This window comes from Lactuca virosa, chromosome 1, assembly GCF_052849685.1.
Source record: "Lactuca virosa cultivar CGN04683 chromosome 1, Lactuca_virosa_CGN04683_v6, whole genome shotgun sequence".
NCBI lineage: Eukaryota > Viridiplantae > Streptophyta > Magnoliopsida > Asterales > Asteraceae > Lactuca > Lactuca virosa.
The window spans coordinates 225,133,748-225,155,898 of record NC_136426.1 but is presented as its reverse complement, the minus strand read 5'-3'; the positions used below and the strand labels follow the sequence as shown (position 1 = coordinate 225,155,898).

The 22,151-nt window shown below is 45.4% G+C and overlaps 1 pseudogene; it reads right to left on the bottom strand.

The window, feature by feature from the left end:
- Positions 1-18,644: 18,644 nt before the first annotated feature.
- Positions 18,645-21,857, bottom strand: LOC145127613 (polyadenylate-binding protein RBP47-like; annotated as a pseudogene).
- Between the last annotated feature and the right edge of the window lie 294 nt (positions 21,858-22,151).

Sequence of the window (22,151 nt, the reverse complement as noted above, 5' to 3'; positions counted from 1 at the left end):
AACCATAGTTATCCAAAACACATGTCATACTATCTCAAACATCATATAAATGTATATCAAAATATCAGAGTATAAACATCCCAGACTGAACAAATGGTGTGTGCACTGCAATCTAATCATCCGGAGGCCTTCCCCTTGCTACCGTAAGTACCTGAAACCAAAACTGAAAACTGTAAGCACGAAGCTTAGTGAGTCTCGCCAAACTACCATATACCATACACATAACATGCAACTAGGAGATTCAGGCCCCGCCCACTCTCATGGAGATTCGGGCCCCGCCCACATTACGCTCTCTAAGAGATTCAGGCCCCGTCCACACTCCGCTGTCTAGAAGATTCGGGTCCCGCCCACACTCCGCTGTGTAGGAGATTTGGGCCCCACCCACACTCTGCTTTGTAGGAGATTCGGGCCCGCCCACACTCTGCTGTCTAGGAGATTCGGGCCACGCCCATACTCCGTTGTCTAGGAGATTCGGGCCCCACCCACACTCCATTGTCTAAAATGCATACAAGTATCACACAGACAACAAGTATATCTATTCCTATCAAGTAGTCACGTAACTATACTCAAATAATACTACCAGATTTGGGCCCCGCCCACTCTCGGCTACTATGAGATTCGGGCGCCGCCCTCACTCATCTACTATCATATCACATATACGGGCTGACCTTGGTGCCGTAGACCCGTTCCTACTGAAGGAAACTCGCCTCGCAAGACTGACTGCTGAAATCTCGAGTGAGGAATCTCTGATGGCTGCTCCCACGACACCCCAGTTGTCATTATCAATAACACTTAGTCAAAACTTGATAATTCTCCTTAGGGTAAAATGACCATTTTACCCCTGGTCAAAGTCAACGCTTCAGTAAAAGTCAACCTTTTGGTTGACCCAACTCGTCCAGTTACTCCATCAACTCGTCGAGTCCTAGAACCTGAAATCGCGATCTTACCGAATCAACTCGTCGAGTCCCTTCACTGACTCGTCGAGTTCTACCTTTAGCTAAAAACGGGACAAACCAACACAACTCGTCAAGTTCCTCTGTCTGATTGAGCCATCTCAATGAATTAAGATCCTACCCTTCATATCCAAGATCCAAACTTCATCTACACACTGGGAATACACTTTTAAGGATAAAGTTTCCAACTTTCCCCACTCTTAGTCCTTCTTGATGGGTTTAGCTCAAACCCTAACTCTCTAGAACATAGATATTGGTCTACAAGTCATAATACATGTATGTCCCGAATTCTCCTACGTATTAATCGAATTCACTTTGATGGTGCAGAATCCCAATCAAAGTGTATAATGCAAGATATAAGATGAATAAGAACAAGATAATTAATCTTCAATGCACACTATTATAGATGAATAGTCGGGTACATAAGATTCTTGATTACACTTGGATTTCTCTTGTTTTCACTCTAGATCACGTCCTTAGCATATGGCAGCCGCCAAAACGTCCCACTCCCTTTACAAGGCTCAAATGACACTATTTATACCTAGACCTAATAACCAAGCCCAAGCCCAAAACCCAAATAAAACAATATTAAGCCCAACCAAAATCACATGTGATTTTGGTCCAAACAACACCGAAACATGGTGTTATCGGTCCTAGACCGAGAACTCTAATAGCTTATGAAAAGCAAAGTATAAACCACAATTTATGACCGAACAATACCCTAAACCAAACACACTATACTAGATCTAGGCTTTGAACATCAGTTGGACGCGTAAAGTTCCTAGCTTTCCTTCCAAGCATGGCCTCTTAGGGCTAAAAAGGCCATATTAACGCTTATAAGCTTCCATGGGGCTTCCATGGTCATAAAGTTTGCACCTTTATGTCATGGAACCCCTCCTAGATCCCAGATCTGAATTATAAGTCACTTGGGACGTCCAAATCCCAAAAGACCAAGGTTCTTGCACCAAAACCCTCATAAAAAGGAAGTAAATAGATCTAAGAGATGAATGATCAAGTTAGAGACTTGATTACCAGAAAGTGATGAGGATTGAAGGAAATCCCTTGATCTACTATCTTCTCCTTGAACCTTCTAGCTCCTTCTCCTTCTTCTAGCTTCAAGAATTCACCAAAACACTCAATAATGGCTCACAACTCACAAGATACTATAGGGTTTCGTGGATTAGGGTTTAGGACTTGGAGGATGGAAATTAGGCCAAAAGGTGGGGATTAAGATGCTTAAATAGGGTGCAAAACCTTGAAATTAGGGTTTCATTATGACAGACCTACTCGCTGAGTCGATGGCTCTTAACTCGTCGAGTAGGTGGCTGAAATCCCGTGTCCATACTCAATTCTACTCGACGAGTCTGTGACTTACAACTCGTCGAGTAGCTTTATAAAAATGAATAATTTGTAAATAAATTCGTACCAGAAACCGGGCGTTACAATTCTCCCCCACTTGTCTTAGAATTCTTCCTCGAAGTCTGCTGCGTCTGAAAACAACTATGGGTAGTGCTCCCTCATCTCCTCCTCGGGCTCCCATCTCCACTCTGAACCCTTGCGGTGCTTCCACTGCACCTTAACTAGCTGAAAAACCTTGTTCCTCAAGGTTTTCGTCTTGCAATCCAAAATCGCCACCGACCTCTCAATATAATTCAGGCTATCGTCAACCTGAATATCCTCTAAGGGCACAATCACTGAATCATCCACTAAACACTTCCTTAACTGGGAAACGTGGAAAGTATTGTGGATCTGGCTGAGCTCTGCTGGAAGATCCAACTGATATGCCACCTTGCCCACCCGAGCTATAAATCTGAAAGGACCAATGTATCTGGGGCCCAGCTTTCCCCGCTTTTGGAATCGGATGACACCTTTCTAAGGTGACACCTTCAGGAGGACCATGTCGCCGACCTGAAACTCCAAGTCTGAACACTGCTTGTCGGTATAGCTATTCTTCTGGCTCTGAGCAGTTTGAAGCCTGCTCCGGACCTGTTGGATCCGCTCTGTAGTCTTGAGTACTACCTCAGTACTCCCCATGACTCTCTAACCGACCTCGCCCCAACAGAGTGGGGTCCTACACTTCCTCCCGAAGAGCATCTCAAATGGAGGTCGGTCTATGCTGGCGTGGTAACTGTTGTATACAAAAATTCTGCTAACGGAAGATACGTATCCCAACTGCCACCAAAATCCAAAACACATACGCGTAGCATGTCCTCGAGAGTCTGTATCGTCCTCTCACTGTGCAGTCCTTCTGAGGGTGGAAAGAGGTGCTGAAATGGAGACGAGTACCCATCTCCTCATGAAACCGCTTCTCGAATCTGGAAGTGAAACGGACATCTCGGTCTGACACCACTGAGACAGGCACTCCATGTCGTGCCACTATCTGTAACATCCGGATTCCCAGGTATTCTATGTTATTCATTTATTTTGAGTTATGAGGAGGGACTCGACGAGTTGACGCCTAGACTCGTCGAGTAGGATCACGATTTGCTGACTGGATTAATGAAGGGACTCGACGAGTCGATGGGTGGACTCGACGAGTCCGCGCTGTGGACAGAAACCCTAAATCTTTGGGCCTGTGCCCTATTTAAGGGTCCTTATAGCCCTCAATTGCGGCTACCAGTCCAGAGCGAGAAACCCTAGAGAGATTGAACGAGTGGTATAAGAGAGAGATAGCCTTTTTAATCCTTATTAGTGTGATTTTGCAAGGAAGAAGGTGTTCCCAGCAAGAGGAGGTCAAGGGGATTGCTATTCTGTGGATTTCCAGCTTGGATCTGCAACTTTGAGGTAGTAAATCGATCCCTTCTTCTGTTTAGTATGAGATCCTTGAATTTAGGGTTTTCTATACCCTTCTATTGGCTTGAAATGATGAGTATATTGTCCCTTTGAGTGTTAGACTCTGGATCTGGACCTTTAGAGGTCCAAAGAGCCTTATCCAACCTGCTTTATGTTGTTCCATGGAAGAAATGATCTTAGTTTGTCTTTTTAGAGATGATTTCACCAAAGAGAGCCATGTGTGTGTTGCATGAGTGTAAAGGTCGAACCTTTACGTGATTATTGTGAATGGGAAGGGCAGATCTATAGGTTAGAGAAGCGAATCTGACCTCAGAAGGTCATTTGAGTGTTGCCATGGACGCTACTCGCCAAGTTCATAAGTGGACTCGACGAGTCGAGTCGGGGTTGCCCCGCGATTCGCGACAGGTGTAACCCATCGAGTGAAGGGATGACTCGACGTGCCAAGTGAGGCTAGAAGGATTCTGAGGACCCGCATGGACTCGTCGAGTCGCCCATGTGCACTCGACGAGTCAGGTCAAAGTTTGACCGTTGACTTCAGTTGACCTTAGGGTTTTGGTCAAGCTGATTCAGGAGAGTTCAGGGAGGGGTAGGATGGCCTTCTACCCAATATATAGAGATGAGGCTATGAGCGGGTATTGATCAGGAATGTTATTCGTATGATAGGAGGAGGCTAGGTCGGGACGTCAAGCACGAGAGTTTATCCGACTTCGTACGAGGTGAGTCTTCTCACTATACTGTACCTAGAGTGGTACCTATGTGTGACCGGAAGGTCTTATATGCTATGAGATGTATGTGTTGTATGCTGTTATATGATATGGATGTGTTATGTATGTTATGAATGCTAAGGACCGGAAGGTCATTATGATATGGACCGGAAGGTCAAGATGATATGGACCGGAAGGTCATTACGGGTAGGACCGGAAGGTCTACCAGGGTTGTGGGACAGAAGTCCTCTGAGACACAGTGACTGCAAGGTCTTATAGCGTTGAGTGGCGTATGTGCGTATGTGGTATTTTGGAGAACTCACTAAGCATTTATGCTTACAGTTGTTGTGTTATGTGTTTCAGGTACTAGCGAGGATCGTGGGAAGGCGCCGGCATGATCCGTACACACTCATGGAGTTTATGTCTTGAGATTCTGGGATATGTTTTATTATGATAACATTGGATACATTATGTTTTGATATTACCTTATGAATAAAAGTATGTTTTAAAAATGAAAAATTGTTTTGGAAATTTACGTTGTTACAAGTTGGTATCAGAGCCTTGGTTTGAGGGATTCGGATGCACCTTCGGGTGTATTTGAACTCAAACTGAGGATTTGAGAAAGTTTTTCATAAAATAAACAATTTTTCTAAAAGAGTAAAAGACTTTGAGAAAAGCAGAAAGGAGCAGTGTGTACGATCAGCCAGCGCCCGAACGGTGATTTCCCAAAATACCCTTACATTATGTATTATGAGATATGATATGATATGTTATGCATGCTAGAGTAGGCTAGGTATTCATATTAGGACTAGAGTGGACTGATTTGTGATGCCTTAGCCTAGGAAGATTTCTGCTGATATGAGATGCTTGAGAGTGAGTAGGTAGCAGTGAGGAGCTTATGAGAGGTCTACCGAAGGGTAGCCTATGCTAGCGAGATGTAGAGTACTTGTGATCTGGGATCCTAGGAGGAGGACTTGGGGTGAATACTGATGCGGTGTGGACGGTAGTATAGGGACCATACTATTGAAGACACCAGATCAGTGCGCAGTCCAAGTAAGAATCCTTAGGGTACTAGGGAACAAGTAGGGTTGAGTGATCGAGTGCGAGTATACTCGAGCGAGTCTCTGATATTTTATGTTTATATTTCAGAGACATCATGGTTGGGACACGCCACAGACTTGAGACGAGAGGCGTGAGTGACGAGGAGCTTCGTCGGATGATCCACGATGAGGTGGCTGCGGCGACCCGAGCCGAGATTCCGGAGATGTTTGGGTCTATCAAGACCACATTGATTGAGGCCTTTGATGAGCGGTACGCAGCGGTTACTGAGGCTGCGGCTGCTGCAGCTACTACAGCTATTGCTGTTGCTAGACCTCAGGGGGGTGACTCGATGTTGTTCCGGGAGTTCAGCAACGCGAAGCCACCGGAGTTTGATGGGACGCAGGATCCGATTGCTGCGATGAGATGGATTTCTGATATCGAGGGATGCTTCTACACCTGTTTGTCTCCGGAGCATTTGAGGGTTCGGTTTGCACTGAACCAGCTTCGCTTGGGAGCGAAGGACTGGTGGAAGTTTGTGACGGCGAACTTCACTCTTGCAGAGATTTCGGAGGTGACCTGGGAGAGGTTCACCATCATGTTCAGAGACGAGTACGTTCCCCCGGTGGAGAGGGAACGGTTGGCACATGAGTTTTTATCCCTCAAGGAGGGGACAGAGTCAATGACCGTGATCACACGGATGTTCCATGAGAGGGCGTTGTTTTGCCCTGAGCACGTGTCATCTGAGCAGGCACGCATGAGTCGGTACTTGAGCATTTTGAGGAGGGATATCAGGGAGTTCGTGGCGAACTCATCATATTAGACATTTGCTGAGCTCCAGGAAAATGCCCGGAAGAGGGAGATTGAGCTGGAGACTCAGGCCTGGGAGGAGGCTGAGTCTCAAGGGAGGGACCGACGGCTGGCACAGTCTCAGCCGGCAGCCAAGCGGGAAAAGCCCGCCGATTCGAGATCTGGAGGTCAGAAGGGCCGCACTTTTGGGAAGTGCGGCAAGGGACATGATGGGGTTTGTCGATCAGGTGCTTGCTACAAATGTGGCAAGGAGGGGCACATAGCCAAGGATTTCCCCAATGGGTTCATGGTTTGCTTTCATTGCAACCAAACCGGACACCGGAAGGCCGAGTGTCCGCATCTGTGGGGGACAGCATAGGGAGCACCGCAGGGATCTTCCCGTGCTGCCGTGCGAGCTACTGAGGTTCGGCCGATGAAGGCCGAGACACCGAAGGCTCGCGGGAGAGCCTTCCAGTTGACAGCGGAGGAGGTCCGCGCAGTGCCCGATGTCGTGGCTGGTATGTATTCTTTCATTTACTTATGTTGAGTTTGAGATATTGTGCTTATATTATGGTATGCGTAGGTACTTTTCTTGTGTGTTTTGTACCTGCTTTGGTGTTATTTGACTCGGGTGCGAGTTGGTCTTTTATGTCGTTAGCGTTTAGTCAGCACATCAGTATCCAACGGGAGGCGTTGAGTCGACCTCTACGGGTTTCCATAGCTGACGAGCGAGCGGTGTATACTACGGATGTGATTCGAGGATGTATACTCGAGATATTTGGAGTTGAGTTCCCGATAGATCTAGTCCCGATTGCGATGGGGGACGTGTGTGTCATAGTGGGGCATGGATTGGTTGAGCCGATTTGGGGCTGTTATAGACTGCGAGCGACAGTTGGTGTCGATACGAGACCCTAGTGGGGGAGTACTTACGGTGTACGACGAGGGTAACCGTTTTAGGTCAACATTTTGTTCCGCTGCTAGAGCGAGGTGGAGCCTACAACAGGGCTGTGGCGGGTTTGTGGCTTATGTGATGGATTCACGGGTGGCCGCTGAGGGGCCGGGTTCGGTTAGTGATGTGCCGATAGTGCGTCAGTTCCCGGATATTTTCCTCGAGGAGTTTTCGGGTGTGCCTCCCAAGAGGCAAGTGGAGTTTCGCATCGATTTGGTTCCGGGAGCGGCGCCTATCGCCTTGCGCCACCAGAGATGCAGGAGTTATCCTCACAGCTTCAGGAGCTGTTGGGGAAAGGATTTATCAGAACAAGTAGCTCACCTTGGGGAGCGCCGATCCTTTTTTTCAAGAAAAAGGATGGTTCACACCGGATGTGAATTGATTACCGGGAGTTGAACAAGTTGACGGTCAAGAACCGTTATCCACTGCCGAGGATTGATGATATGTTCGATCAGTTGCAGGGAACATCTTGGTTCTCCAAGATAGATTTGAGGTGTGGATATCACCAGATGAGGGTGCGAGATGAGGATATCCAGAAGACGGCGTTTAGGACTCGTTATAGGAACTACGAGTTTGTGGTGATGCATTTTGGGCTCACCAATGCACCAGCAGCGTTCATAGATCTCATGAACAAGGTATGCAGACCGATGTTGGATAGGTCGGTGATTGTATTCATCGATGATATTCTGGTGTATTCGAGATCTAGAGAGCAGCATGAGGAGCATCTGAGAGAGATTCACGGAGTTTTGAGATCGGAGAGGCTCTATGCCAAATTCTCCAAGTGCGAGTTCTGGTTACGGGAGGTCCAGTTCTTGGGGCATCTCGTTAACCAGAATGGGATGTTGGTTGATCCGGCGAAGATTGAGGCTGTGATGAGTTGGGAGGTGTCGAGATCACCCACCGAGATCAGGAGTTTTCTGGGGTTGGCCGGCTACTATCGGAGATTTATCACAGATTTCTCCAAGATTGTTGTGCCTCTCCCCAAGTTGACCCGGAAGGGCGTTGTTTTTTCGTGGGGTCCGGAGCAGCAGACCTCGTTTGAGACTCTTCGCCAGAGGTTGTGCGAAGCCCCGGTAATATCCCTTCCAGAGGGAATGGAGGATTTTGCAGTGTATTAGGACGCATCGATATCGGGGTTAGGTGCGGTGCTTATGCAGAGAGGCCATGTGATAGCGTATGCATCGAGGCAGCTGAAGCCTCATGAGACGAGGTATCCTACCTACGATCTGGAGTTGGGGGCAGTGGTGTTCGCCCTCAAGATCTGGCGTCACTATCTATATGGGGTTCGGTGTACCATATACACGGACCACAAGAGTTTGAAGTATCTGATGGATCAGCCTAACCTGAATATGCGCTAGAGGAGATGGTTGGATGTGGTAAAGGATTACGATTGTGAGATCCTGTACCACCCGGGCAAAGCTAATGTTGTAGCTGATGCTCTGAGCCGTAGGGCAGAGAGTGCCCCGATTCGAGATACTTGTATGCGATTGACGGTGATGACTCCGGTGTTGGACACCATTCGGGAGGCCTAGGCAGAGGCCATGATACCAGAGAACCGCAAGAGGGAGCGGGTGATCGGGCAAGTGTCTGAGTTCGTTACCGATAGCCGAGGGCTGATGACCTTTCAAGGTCGGATTTGGGTGCCGTATACAGGCGGGGCACGTACCATTCTGATGGAGGAGGCGCACAGATCGAGGTTCTCGATCCATCCCAGAGCCACTAAGATGTATTTGGATATGAAGAGAGACTATTGGTGGCCCTGTATGAAGAGGGGTGTTGCGTGGTTCGTCGAGAGGTGCTTGACCTGTCGCCGGGTTAAGGCTGAGCACCAGCGTCCGCATGGCAAGTTGCAGCCACTTGAGGTTCCCTAGTGGAAGTGGGAACAGATTTCCATGGATTTTATCAACAAATTGCCATGGACCGCGAGGGGTGTCGATGAAATTTGGGTGATTATTGACCGGCTGACGAAGAGCGCTCACTTCCTTGCTATCAGTGAGAGCTCTTCCATAGAGAGGCTGGCCGAGTTGTATGTGAGAGAGGTGGTATCGCGTCATGGAGTACCGGTCTCGATTGTGTCAGATCGAGATGTACGTTTCACTTCCAGGTTCAGGAAGAAGTTCCATGAGGAGTTGGGTACGAGATTGCATTTCAGTACCGCCTACCACCCACAGACGGACGGATAGAGTGAGAAGACGATTCAGACGCTCTAGGATATGCTTCGAGCATGTGTGTTAGACTTCGGAGGAAGTTGGGACACGTACTTTCCGTTGGCTGAGTTTTCCTATTACAACAGCCACCATTCGAGTATTAGTATGCCTCCCTTCGAGTTCTTGTATTGGAGGAGATGTCGGACTCCCATTTGCTGGGGAGAGGGAGGGCAGCGCGTGATGGGTAGCACCGAGATAGTGCTTTAGACGACTGAGCAGATACAACAGTTCAGGCAGAGGTTGTTGACAGCTCAGAGTCGCCAGAAGAGTTATGCGGATAGGCGACGATCCGAACTTGAGTTTCAGGTGGGAGACTTCGTACTCCTGAAGGTGTCTCCTTGGAAAGGAGTGATCCGATTCAGGAAGAGGGGCAATCTGGGCCCCGGTACATTGGTCCGTTCAGGGTGACCGCGAGGGTGGGCAGGGTAGCATATCGTTTGGAGCTACCTGCGGAGTTGAGCCAGATTCATGATACCTTCCACGTGTCTCAGTTGAGGAAGTGTATAGCCGACGAGTCAACGGTGGTGCCGCTGGAGGATATTCAGGCGGATGCGAGCCTGAATTATGTTGAGAGACCGATCGCGATCCTGGATCGGAAGATCAAGGTTCCGAGGAACAAGGAGGTGCCCCTGGTTCAGGTCCAGTGGCAACATCAGAGAGGGTCCGAGCTGACTTGGGAGTCGGAGTTAGAGATGCGGGAGCAGCATCCAGAGTTGTTTGCCGAGCGAGACTTCAAGGGCGAAGTTTGATTCTAGTGGGGGAGAATTATAACATCCGGATTCCCAGGTATTCTATGTTATTCATTTATTTTGAGTTATGAGGAGGGACTCGACGAGTTAACGCCTAGACTCGTCGAGTAGGATCACGATTTGCTGACTGGATTAATGAAGGGACTCGACGAGTCGATGGGTGGACTCGACGAATCCGCGCTGTGGACAGAAACCCTAAATCTTTGGGCCTGTGCCCTATTTAAGGGTCCTTATAGCCCTCAATTGCAGCTACCAGTCCAGAGAGAGAAACCCTAGAGAGCTTGAACGAGTGGTATAAGAGAGAGAGCCTTTTTGATCCTTATTAGTGTGATTTTGCAAAGAAGAAGGTGTTTCCAGTAAGAGGAGGTCAAGGGGATTGCTATTCTGTGAATTTCCAGCTTGGATCTGCAACTTTGTGGTAGTAAATCGATCCCTTCTTCTGTTTAGTATGAGATCCTTGAATTTAGGGTTTTTATATACCCTTCTATTGGCTTGAAATGATGACTATATTGTCTCTTTGAGTGTTAGACTCTGGATCTGGACCTTTAGAGGTCCAAAGAGCCTTATCCAACCTGCTTTATGTTGTTCCATGGAAGAAATGATCTTAGGTTGCCTTTTTAGAGATGATTTCACCAAAGAGAGCCCTATGTGTGTTGCATGAGTGTAAAGGTCGGACCTTTACGTGATTATTGTGAATGGGGAGGGCAAATCTATAGGTTAGAGAAGCGGATCTGACCTCAGAAGGTCATTTGAGTGTTGCCATGGACGCTTGTCGCCGAGTTCATAAGAGGACTCGACGAGTCGAGTCGGGGTTGCCCCGCAATTCACGACAGGTGTAACCCGTCGAGTGAAGGGATGACTTGACGTGCCAAGTGAGGCTAGAAGGATTCTGAGGACCCGCATGGACTCGCCGATTCGCCCATGTGCACTCGACGAGTCGGGTCAAAGTTTGACCGTTGACTTCAGTTGAGGCTATAAGCGGGTATTGATCAGGAATGTTATTCGTATGATAGGAGGAGGCTAGGTCGGGACGTCAAGCACGAGAGTTTATCCGACTTCGTACGAGGTGAGTCTTCTCACTATACTGTACCTAGAGTGGTACCTATGTGTGACCGGAAGGTCTTATATGCTATGAGATGTATGTGTTGTATGCTGTTATATGATATGGATGTGTTATGTATGTTATGAATGCTAAGGACCGAAAGGTCATTATGATATGGACCGGAAGGTCAAGATGATATGGACCGGAAGGTCATTACGGGTAGGACCAGAAGGTCTACCAGGGTTGTGGGACGAAAGTCCTCTGAGACACAGTGACCGGAAGGTCTTATAACCTTGAGTGGCGTATGTGCGTATGTGGTATTTTGGGGAACTCACTAAGCATTTATGCTTACAGTTGTTGTGTTATGTGTTTCAGGTACTAGCGAGGATCGCGGGAAGGCGCCGACATGATCCGTACACACTCATGGAGTTTATGTCTTGAGATTCTGGGATATGTTTTGTTATGATAACATTGGATACATTATGTTTTCATATTACCTTATGAATAAAAGTATGTTTTAAAAATGAACTATTGTTTTGGAAATTTACGTTGTTACACTATCTCGCGCACGTATATCTCGGCCAGCTTCTCGGCCAAGATACTCTCCTGGATCGAGATAAAGTGAGCGCTCTTGGTCAACCGATCCACGATGACCCATATCAAATCTACTCCACGTGCGGTCCTGGGAAGCTTGTTAATGAAATCCATAGTGATATCTTCCCATTTCCACACGGGAATGTCCAGCGACTGCATCTTGCCGCGGGGGCGCTGATGTTCGGCCTTGACCTTCCTGCAAGACGAACACTTCTCTACGTACCAAGCGACGCCCCGCTTCATGCAGGGCCACCAATAATCAGGGCGAAGATCCTGATATATCTTCGTCGCCCCGGGATGGATGGAGAACCTCAACTTATGGGCCTCATCCATCAGAATCTGCTGCACTCCGCCCGAGTACGGAACCCAGACCCTCCCATGCAGGGTCAACAGCCCTCGACTATCATAATCAAATGAGGCCACCTGACCTACGATCCTCCCGCACTTATGGCGCTCTTCCTTCTGGCCCTCGACCCGCACCTCCCCAATTTGCTCCAGTAATAGAGTAATCACTGTCATCCTCATGCATATATCTCGAATCGGAGCCGTCCCTGCCTTACGGCTCAAGGCATCGCCACCACATTGGCCTTGCCTGGGTGGTAAAGGATCTCACAGTCATAATCCTTCACCACATCTAACCACAGACACTGCCTCATGTTCAGATTTTCCTCATCCATGAGGTACCTCAAACTCTTGTGGTCCGTTTAAATGGTACAACGGACCCCATGGAGGTAATGTCGCCAAATCTTTAGGGCGAAAACCACAGCCCTCAGCTCTAAATCATGCGTCGGATAGTTAGCCTCATGAGGCTTCAGCTGCCTCGACGCGTAAGCTATCACATGACCCCGTTGCATCAAAATTGCACCCATGCCCGTAATCGACGCGCCACAAAAAACCAAGAAGTCATCAACTCCCTCGGGCAGAGTCAAAATCAGTGCATCGCATAACTGCTGTGTAAGAGTCTCAAAGGCTGCCTGCTACTCAGACCCCCAACGAAATGTCACCGACTTCTTGGTCAGTCTGGTCAAAAGAACATCGATCTTGGAGAAATCTTGGATGAATCTCCGGTAATAACCCGCTAGACCAAGAAAACTCTGAATCTCAGTTTGAGACCTCGAAACCTCCCACTGCATCACGACCTCTATCTTGGCAGGATCGACCAGATTACCTTCTGGTTGACGAGATGCTTAAGAAACTGCACCTCGCTCAACCAGAACTCACACTTGGAGAACTTTGCAAAAAGTCTCTCCCTCCTCAGTGTCTCCAGCACCTCCCTCAGGTGCTCCTCATGCTGCTCCTGAGTCTTGGAATAGAGCAAGATATCATCAATGAAAACGATCACAGACCGATCCAGCATCGGTCTGCACACTCGGTTGATGAGGTCCATAAATGCGGCTGGAGTATTGGTGAGCCCAAACGGCATCACCAGAAACTCATAATGACCATAGCAAGTCCTAAAAGCTGTCTTCTGCACATCCTCGTCCCTGACTCGCATCTGCTGATAACCCGATCGCAGATCAATCTTGGAGAACGAAGATGCACCCTGTAGTTGGTCAAACAAATCATCAATCCTCGGGAGGGGGTGGCAGCTCTTCAATGTTACCTTAATCAGCTCCCGATAGTCTATACACATCCGATGTGACCCATCCTTCTTCCTCACAAACAGGATCGGGGCTCCCCATGGCGAACTACTCGGTCTGATAAATCCTTTGTCTAGTAGCTTCTACAGCTGCGTAGACAACTCCTGCATCTCGGGAGGAGCCAACCGATATGGTGCCTTGGCTATCGGAGCCGCACCAGGGACTAGGTCAATCCTGAACTCAACCTGTCTCTCCGGAGGTATCCCAGGTAAATCCTCCGGGAATACGTCCGGGTACTCTCACACTACCAACACATCATTGACTATCGCCTTACCCTTATCACGGGTATCCATGACATAAGCGACGTAACTTGTGCAACCCTACTAAAGGTAACACCTCGCCCTCGCTGCTGAACATAAAACCGGCCCGTGTTGTGGCATCTCTTCCTGAATCACAATCCCTCCCCCACTAGGAGTCCGGACCCTCACTAGCTGCTGCTCGCAGTCGATCACTACCCCATTGGGGCTCAACCAATCCATACCCACTATAACCGTATTCCCTCGCAGGGGAATAGGAAGCAGATCCACTAAAAAACTGCTCATCGAATAACTGTAGTGTAGAACCTCCGTGAACCCTTGCAACCCTAACGGTCTTGTCATCTGCTATCTCCACATCAAGTGGACAATCCAGCTCTCCCGGAACCCCTATGAATCTCTTGCTGAGCGCGAGCGACACAAAAGATCGGGTGGCACCCGAATCAAATAGTACCAAGGCTGATATACCGTTCACTAAGAACGATCCTATAACAAATACATAAAAATAAGAAACAATCAATACAAATAAGGAGATAAGGAGAAGATGCATACCCGTAACGATATCAGGAGCTACACGTGACTCCTCTTCTGTCAAGTGGAAGGCTCTGTTCTTTGCCACTGGCGTCTCTGCCCGACCCTAACGGCTGTCTGTAATCCTCAATCTAGCAGGGGCGGGTGCTGCCACCTTCCCTGCTACTGCCAAAATCGGACACTATGACCTCTTGTGGCCCCTTTGATTGCACTGAAAGCAAATCAGATTAGATGATGTGATGGTGGTGGTAGCAGTACAATCCTTGCTGACATTCCCAGTTCGGCTGCACTTGAAGCAGCCCGAACTGCCAACCCTACACGACCCATCATGCCCCCTGCCACACTTACAGCAGCGGCCTCGTCCCTGCTGGCCCTTCCATTGGGAATCTACTTTGGGCTTTTTTCCCAACCCCTCCATGATAGACACAGACTCTGGATTCCTCTTCCTCTCCACCTCTAAATCAATCTCTCTCTCACGAGCCTTAGCAATCATATCCTCCAGCGTCTTGCAGCTGCAGCGGCTCACAAAGTGGTGGATATCGCTCCACAACATCTCATGATATCAGGCCTTCTTCATCTCCTCGTCCGCCACATACTGCGGAACGAGAAGGGCCATCTCCCTTAAATTGGTGGTGATCTTCGCCACAGTCTCTATCGTCTTCTCCAAATCCTATAACTCCCTCGCTAACTGTTGCACGTCAATCACAGGTGCAAACTCGGCCCTGAACCTGGTCGAAAAAAACACTCCAGGTTATCGCATCCAAAACCGCATCATCTCCAATGGCTCTCCCAACCTCCTCCCACCAATCATATGCCCTGTCCTTCAGAATACAGGACGTAAGTCTAACCTTGTCCCCCTCGGGACATCTGCTGGTGGGGTATACGTTTGCGACATCCGCCAACCATCTGGTGCTCGCAATGGGGTCCCGAGCCCCATGGTAGTCGGGAGCTCCACAAGCCCTGAACTCCCTGAAAGTCAGTGTGCGTGACCCCATCATGGCCGCCACCTCGATGCGGAAAGCGCTCAGCTTCTCATTCAGAAGCTCCAAAATACCCTCCTTGACCGAACCAAAGATCACATGAGTCTGCTCTAAAATGTTGCGTGTGATATCAGAAGAAATAAACTCCCTCGTCTGCTCATCCATCTACCCGGCTTCAGAGCCCAAGCCCGATCCCTCACCACTGCCTGAAGTGCCAACTGACCTAGTACGTAGCATCACCATACTGAAAATACACCACAACAAACATCAGTATACTTATCATATCTTGAGGGATCTGACACACTACAAGTTTCCTGAATTCATCTCAACCTTCCTTGATTCGAGTACAGATCCTCTGCTTTCAGTATTATAGGCCCATACTACCTTCCAGATCTATTCGTACTTTCCTCAAGAACCGCCTCAACTCTACCAAGTCCCTTCTTCTACTACTGCTGATCTCATGCTAAACTCATCCTAGGATTGCCCTAGGGTAATCACCAACCCACTCTCCGCTATCAGCTGCATAAGAAGTTCCTGCTATCTCCCCTAACTAGCTTGTGAATACAATTACATATCACTAAGACTAGATGATTCTTCGAATGAGTCATCCTACCCTACAATGGTTGGACTCAAACAAGAGCTGCGCAATAAAGCTAGACCTAACCCTCTGAAATTATTTAGTCCTCGCAAAATGTAACTTAATATATTCATTTACTAGTTAGTAAAAGATAATTAGAACTCCTAAAAGCACAAAGCAAGCAGCATTTGAGCATCGAGTAAACATAATCAAACATATCTCTCTCAGGCTATCCCTGACTAATCTGTACTACATGTGATTCATAAAGCTGAGATACACATATAACAGGCACATAAGGCATCCTCCCTAGATCCTTCGTCCTAATCTAGCATGCAATTCTCATAAATCCGATATACATAAAATAGACACATAAGGCATCCATCCTAGATCCTTAGTCCTAATCTAGCATGCAGTTCTCATAAAGCTGATACACATATAATAGACACATAAGGCATCCTTCCTAGATCATTAGCACAAATCTAGCATGCAGTTCTCATAAACATATCATAACATAAACTTGTATGGGTAATTTGGGAGTACTTACATGAGCTCGGCTAATTGCATGCACCACACCCTTTTTCTCTTTTCAAAGTTCTTTTCTCTTGTTAAAATTCTTTTTATAAAAATGATTTTCTTTTGAAAATTTTCATACGAAGTCCTCAGTTTGAGTCCAGACACACCCGAGAGTGTGCCCGAATCCCTCAAACCAAGGCTCTGATACCAACTTGAAACATTCCAAAAATACAGACCAAAAATTTCATTTTTTAATTATTAATAAAACCATAGTTATCCAAAACACATGTCACACTACTAGAAAAACAGCCTTTTATGACGCGCAATGCATGTCGTAAAACGCTCAGACGACGCACAAATGCATGTCAAGGAAGGCCCTGTCATAAAGGAAGACAACACGCTTTTGCGCGTCGTCTATTTACGACGCACATTAATGACGCGTGCTTACGACACACAATGCGTGTCAAGGAAGGCCGTGTCATAAAGAACACGACACGTATTTGCGTGTCGTAACCTTACGACGTGCTTTTACGACTCGCATTGCGTATCATTAAAGGTCGTGTCATAAAGAAAGATGACACACATTTTTGCGTGTCGTAATTTTAAAGGTCTTAAAAAATATATATTTTTTTGATAGATTTACTAAATTTCAAATTAAATAACAAATTTAAAAGTCTCATAATGCAAAATAAAATACTTATATAACAAAACAATCCATTTCATAAAATAATTGTACTGATATTCAAAATAAATCAAATTTAATTGTTATTTTCTTAACATGACTCAAACTAGAAAAACAAATCTTCCTAATCCGAATAACAACAAACATAAAAAACAAACTATTTTGGAAATATGGATCTTTGTTACTTGTGTAGAAACAATGTGATCGATTTGTTTCAAGATATGTAACAGTTGCTCTACAGTTGAAGGAGCATATGCAGCATGAATGTCATCAGAATCTTTAATCTTAGTTTTATCTGATAAGAAGGATAGAAAACTGCATTTCAAACAGTCTTTTGTTGTCAAGAAGACTAAACATAAAATAAGCATAAACAATAAATAAAAATTATATAAGATAAATATATACCTCTGGAGAACACTTTTTCCAATGTTGTCAAGAATGTCTTTAAGTTTGTCTAAAACAGTATCCAAATGGGATGCTGCAACCTGAAAAGGAGCTGACATTGACTTAATTTACTTCATGGGGGTAATTTGGTAATTCCATACATACCAATCCCATGGATTTAGCCAAATTAAGTCGATTTTCAGGAATGGTTATATTTGCTTGTTTGTAAATCCAGTTGATTTTATCACGAACATAAGTCCTGTTATCAACTTTCTGAAGAAGTATACCAAGATAAGTTTATGTTTTTTGGAAATAGTGAAACCAAGTAACACAATCTCTGCCTATAAGATTTCCCCAACTTCCCTCTTTCCAATCTCCGCCTATAAGATTTCCTCAAATTCACACATTATATAAATCATAAATCCTATAAAAATAAATCAAGGAGGATATCAAACCTGTAAACGTCATTGGTATAAATAACTTGGGTCTTTAATTTTGATGATAATCCATGATTTTATGAACTTGTTCCATGCATCATAATAAGCTTCTAGGTTTTCGTTCACTATTTCTAGCTGCAAATGAATTTTCAGGAAATAAATGATTCGAAGAAGCAATAATGTGAGCACATGAATATCTGGATGTGTGTTGACCTGTGGATCGACAACTTTGACCATTTGAGCAGGAAGAGGCTTGAAACCAAGCATCCAACCCTCAAACAAAACTACCTAAATATAAATATCGACAAAACAGGGCAAAAGGCACATTAAATATTATAAGGGTAAAATGGTAATTTAGTATCATTCAGATTCTGACGGTTTATTTGGTCTAGAAAAGAAAAGAAAAGGAAAAACTTATGTATACAGACAGCACTTTATCCAGGAAGACATCATTTACCCATTCTGCTACCTTATCCATATACAGAAAGAACAAGAACGAGTCACAAAACTTAGTTTATTTTTCCCAGCAGTTCCCTAAGTGTGATGTTATTCTTTAAGCATCATTTTTATTTACCTGGAGGTGGATAGAAAAAAGAAAGATATAATACTTACTAGGTGGAGGTGGAGGTGGAGGTCATGGTTTAGTAGGATTTGGACTGAATCCGTCTAATAGATCCATCATGGGGGAGGCGCCAGGCGTAGGTATAGGTGATACAAGAGTATCCAAAGCACTAAAAGGTGAGGGCGAGGGTTTATTATTAAGTTGAGTCAAGGAGAAGAGATCAGATGAAGATGAGCTTTTTTGAGTAGCAGGAGCAGGAGCAGGACTCAACTGAAAATCAGATGTAGATGAGCTGTTGTATTGGAAGAATCTTCATCAGACTCAGAGCTTTGAGGCATGGCACCAAATCCACCTCCACCAGCCAATATCACAGCTAAAAATATTCACAGTAATTTAGTATCATTCAGATTCTGACGGTTTATTTGGTCTAGAAAAGAAAAGAAAAGGAAAAACTTATGTATATAGACAACACTTTATCCAGGAAGATATCATTTACCCATTCAGCTACCTTATCCATATACAGAAAGAACAAGAACGAGTCACAAAACTTAGTTTATTTTTCCCAGCAGTTCCCTAAGTGTGTTGTTATTCTTTAAACATCATTTTTATTTACCTGAAGGTGGATAGAAAAAAGAAAGATATAATACTTACTAGGTGGAGGTGGAGGTGGAGGTCGTGGTTTAGTAGGATTTGGACTGAATCCGTCTAATAGATCCATCATGGGGGAGGCGCCAGGCGTAGGTATAGGTGATACAAGAGTATCCAAAGCACTAAAAGGTGAGGGCGAGGGTTTATTATTAAGTTGAGTCAAGGAGAAGAGATCAGATGAAGATGAGCTTTTTTGAGTAGCAGGAGCAGGAGCAGGACTCAACTGAAAATCAGATGTAGATGAGCTGTTGTATTGGAAGAATCTTCATCAGACTCAGAGCTTTGAGGCATGGCACGAAATCCACCTCCACCAGCCAATATCACAGCTAAAAATATTCACAATAATGAGTTTACACTCATCAAACTAAATGAAGAAAATCAAACAAAACACAAGCAAGAATCAAGAAAACACACCTTGTGATGAATATTGTTGTTGTTGTCCATATTGCTGTAAAGTAGACGCCTTCTTAGGAGTTGCAACACCAATTCTCATAGGTCGAGTTGAACAATATTGACCATTCATTTCATTCATAGCTCTAGATCTTACACCTTCATCACTAAACCTAACAAATCCAAACCCTTTTGAACACCCAGTGTTTGTGTCAAAAACTACTTTTGCACCTTTCACTGATGGATATCTACTTGCACATCTTTCATTCAACATTGAATCAGTTACATCTGGAGCCAAATCTCCCACAAATATCGATAGATCTGAACCAGTGCTTTCTCCACGCTTTTCTCCCATGGTAAAACTCGCCCAGTTTAATAGGAAAGCTTGATCAATATTTGGCATCATTGTAACACCGTAATTTTTCAAACAGATTTTTCATTTTTAAAATCGAATACTTTTCATAACATATTGTATAGAAATCTCATTTATTCAAATTACAAGCACAACTCCATTAATAATCCAGGATCCTCAAAATATAACTCTTTCTTTGGTGTGTACAATCAAGCCGGTGACGTCCCGCGATCCTGAGAAAATCCTGAAACACATAACGCATAACACGGTAAGCACAAAGCTTAGTGAGTTCCCCAAAATACCACATATAACACATATTAGCCACTCGAGGCTATAACTCCGTGGGCAAGTAAAGACCCCGCTCCCGAATCTCGAACTAGCCTCCACCTAACACAAGGGATGAATATCTCTAAATGATACTCTAATCACAACTCTAATGACCGAAGGCTATTCTTCCTCTCTTTAACTCTTTGAAGTGGATAAAAGACCATTTTACCCCTCCATGGTCTCTACTACTTATGTTGATCAAAGCCCCAAAGTCAACAGAAGTCAAACTTGAGTCAACAGTCCATGTTTGGCCCGACTCGCCGAGTGCACCCTTGTGACTCGTCGAGTCCACTTACTTTCCTCAGAAATCTTGTGACAGTCCAGCTCAGCTCGTCGAGTTGACCCCCACCTCGTCGAGCTATCGCCTGATTCGGTTCCTCGGGACAAACCCTAACCAACTCGTCGAGTCGGCTCATCGACTCGGCGAGTTCATTCAGACCAAATGTTCATTCAGCCGATTTAAGGCAGATCCATCACCCCAAACACTAGATCTACCATCCTGAGGGTCGAATGTCACGTAAAGCTGCAAGCTTTACGTTTAAACATGGCATATAAAGCTCATAATGCCAATATAACTCTAACAAGGATGATTAACCACAATAACTCTTCTATGGTAAACTAAAGCTATAATCTTTGGACTCTCTGGACCTCACAAGGTCCAGATCGGAAGTCTAGGCCTCATGAGAGACCTTATGCATACAAAGTCCCAACAATGGTGGAAGAAACCCTAATCTTCCATATCTACAAGATCTAAGCAAAACAAGAAGAAAGGTGCAAGCTTTTACCTCTTACTCAAGCCCTTGCACGAAGTTACACCAGATCCACTGATTCTCTAGCTCCCTTGATGGGTGATCTCCTCTTCTCCTCAAGAGATGCACTAGTTTACTCCAAGTTTTAGCTTCTAAGACTCTCATGGCTCTCCATACACGTTTAGGGTTTGCTCTCAAGGAAGGGTAGCCGCAAATGAGGCTATAAGTTCCTTTAAATAGGTCTCAAACCCGGGAAATTAGGGTGTCTCTGCCCAGCACCTACTCGGCGAGTCCCTCCTCTAACTCGTCGAGTCCATTCATTAAATTCACGCGATTAACTCGATTCGATTCGGCGAGTTGGTCCCTCAACTCGTCGAGTCCCTCCTTAAATCACAAGATTAACATACAAGATAATGTTCCTGGAAATCCGGATGTTACAATCATTGTTCCATTGTAGGTCTGGAGGATTTACTCAGCAGATGAATGAGAAAGAAACTCGATGAATCCATAGCGTTCTGATTGGCCAGTCTGTTTGTTTCGTATCAGTTTTATAGATTGAACCTGTAAATTTAATGAATAGAGTGTCACGAACGTGGTAGGGAAGAGATACGGAGTAATTGATAGCAGAAACTGCTGTGGATCTTGAACATTGTTGTGTAAAAGTTGAAATTCATGACTAATTGAACTTGTATACAAACATTAGAAGTACAATTCTTGCTCGAAATGGGATAAGGAATGTTTCGTACATGTTTTTTTGCTTAAATTAGTTACACTCCAAAGGTTAACAAGCATCAAAAGTACAAATTGAGTGGATACAGATTCATGATATAACAAAAAAGAAAGAAAAGGAAAGTGAAAAAGCCTAACCTCGTCGGTTTGTGAGAAGCATGGAGATAAGTTTCGTCTACCCAGTGTTGTAGATCGCCAACCCAGATCGTCTTATTATCTTCGCTAGAACTTTGAATATGGTTACTTTCTTGCTGTTGTTGACCCTGCTGTTGATACCGGTTTATCGTTATAAGCGTTTAGAAGATTTTGCCCTAATTCGTCGGTGTGAGAGGAAGAATAAGAGACGTATAGTGTTAACAGATCCAAATACAAAAAGGTACCGAGTGTGGATGGAGAAAAGGTAGATGAACGATGGTAAGCACAACATACCTTTGTGTAACCAGAAGAGGAGAATCGAACCCGTCAATCGGATGCTGGGCTTGTAAGGAGAAGCGATTTTCGACAAGTGGAAACAAGGAAGAGGAGAATTTTGTAGAGAGAAAGGAGGGAGAAAATGAAGGTCTTTGTCGGCTGGTAGC